Source organism: Physeter macrocephalus, chromosome 11 (genome assembly GCF_002837175.3).
Source record: "Physeter macrocephalus isolate SW-GA chromosome 11, ASM283717v5, whole genome shotgun sequence".
In the NCBI taxonomy this organism is placed as follows: domain Eukaryota; kingdom Metazoa; phylum Chordata; class Mammalia; order Artiodactyla; family Physeteridae; genus Physeter; species Physeter macrocephalus.
Genome location: NC_041224.1, coordinates 78,060,472 through 78,062,952, shown reverse-complemented (window position 1 = coordinate 78,062,952; position 2,481 = coordinate 78,060,472).

Below are 2,481 nucleotides of genomic sequence, written 5' to 3'. Positions count from 1 at the left end.
ATGCTGTCTACAAGAGACCCACTTCAGACCTAGGGACACATACAGACTGAAAGTGAGGGGATGGAAAAAGATATTCCATGCAAATAGAAATCAAAAAAAATATGGAGTAGCAATTCTCCTATCAGACAAAATAGACTTTAAAACAAAGCCTATTATAAGAGACAAAGAATGACACTAAATAATGATCAAGGGATCAATCCAAGAAGAAGATATAACAATTGTAAATACTTATGCACCCAACACAGGAGCACCTCAATACATAAGGCAAATACTAACAGCCATAAAAGGGGAAATCAACAATAAAGGAATCACAGTAGGGGACTTTAACAACCCACTTTCACCAATGGACAGATCATGCAAAATGAAAATAAATAAGGAAACACAAGCTTTAAATGATATATTAAACAAGATGGACTTAATTGATATATATAGGACATTCCATCCAAAAACAACAGAATACACATTCTTCTCAAGTGCTCATGGAACATTCTCCAGGATAGATCATATCTTGGGTCACAAATCAAGCCTTGGAAAATTTAAGGAAATTGAAATCATATCAAGTATCTTTTCCGACCACAACACAATGAGACTAGATATTAATTACAGGAAAAAAAATCTGTAAAACATACAAACACATAGAGGCTAAACAGTACAGTACTTAATAACCAAGAGGTCACTGAATAAATCAATTAGTAAATCAAAAAATACCTAGAAACAAATGACAATGAAAACCGAAAGACCCAAAACTTATGGGATGCAGCAAAAGCAGTTCTAAGAAGGAAGTTTATAGCTATACAAGCCTACCTTATGAAAAAAGAAACATCTCAAAAAAACAACCTAACCTTACACCTAAAGCAATTAGAGAAGGAAGAACAAAAATACCCAAGTTAGCAGAATGAAAGAAATCATAAGGATCACATCATAAATAAATAAAAAAGACATGAAGGAAATGATAGCAAAGATCAATAAAACTAAAAGCTGGTTCTTTGAGAAGAAAAGCAAAATTGAAAAACCATTAGCCAGACTCATCAAGAAAAAGAGAGGGAAGACTGTAATCAATAGAATGAGAAATGAAAAAGGAGAAGTAACAACTGACACAGTAGAAATACAAAGGATCATGAGAGATTACTACAAGCAACTCTATGCCAATAACATGGACAACCTGGAAGAAATGGACAAATTATTAGAAGTGCACAACCTTCCGAGACTGAACCAGGAAGAAATAGAAAATATGACAAGACCAGTCACTAGCACTGAAATTGAAACTGTGATTAAAAATTTCCAACAAACAAAAGCCCAGGACCAGATGGCTGCACAGGCGAATTCTATCAAATATTTAGAGAAGAGCTAACACCTATCCTTCTCAAACTCTTCCAAAATATACCAGAAGGAGGAACACTCCCAAACTCATTCTACAAGGCCACCATCACCCTGATACCAAAACCAGACAAAGATGTCACAAAGAAAGAAAACTACAGGCCAATATCACTGATGAACAAAGATGCAAAAATCCTCAACAAAATACTAAGGAACAGACTCCAACAGCACATTAAAAAGATCATGCACCATGATCAAGTGGGGTTTGTCTCAGGAATGCAAGGATTCTTCAATATACGCAAATCAAATCAATGTGATACACCATATTAACAAATTGAAAGAGAAAAACCTTATGATCACCTCAATAGATGCAGAGAAAGCTTTCAACAAAATTCAACACTCATTATTGATAAAGATACCCCAGAAAGTAGGCATAGAGGGAACTTTCCTCAACATAATAAAGGCCATATATGACAAACCCACAGCCAACATCGTCCTCAAAGGTGAAAATTGAAATCATCTCCACTAAGGTCAGGAACAACACACTGTTGCCCACTCTCACCACTATTATACAACATAGTTTTGGAAGTTTGAGTCACAGCAATTAGAGAAGAAAAGAAATAAAAGGAAACCAAATCAGAAAAGAAGAGGTAAAGTTGTCACTGTTTGCAGAGGATATGATACTATACATAGAGAATCCTAAAGATGCTACCAGAAAACTACTAGAGCTAATCAATGAATGTGGTAAAGTAGCGGGATACAAAATAAATGCACAGAAATCTCTTGCATTCCTTCTTCATCCCTGAAGAAAAATCTGAAAGTGAAATTAAGAAAACACTCCCATTTACTGTTGCAACAAAAAGAATAGAATATCTAGGAATAAACCTACCTAAGGAGAAAAAAGACCTGTATGCAGAAAATTATAAGGCACAGATGAAAGAAATTAAAGATAATGATTATACTACCCAAAGCAATCTACAGATTCAATGCAATCACTATCAAACTACCACTGGCATTTTTCACCTAACTAAAACAAAAAATTTCACAATATGTATGGAAGCACAAAAGACCCCGAATAGCCAAAGCAATTTGAGAAAGAAAAACAGAGCTGGAGGAATCAGGCTCCCTTACCTCAGAGTATACTACAAAGCTACAGTAATCAAG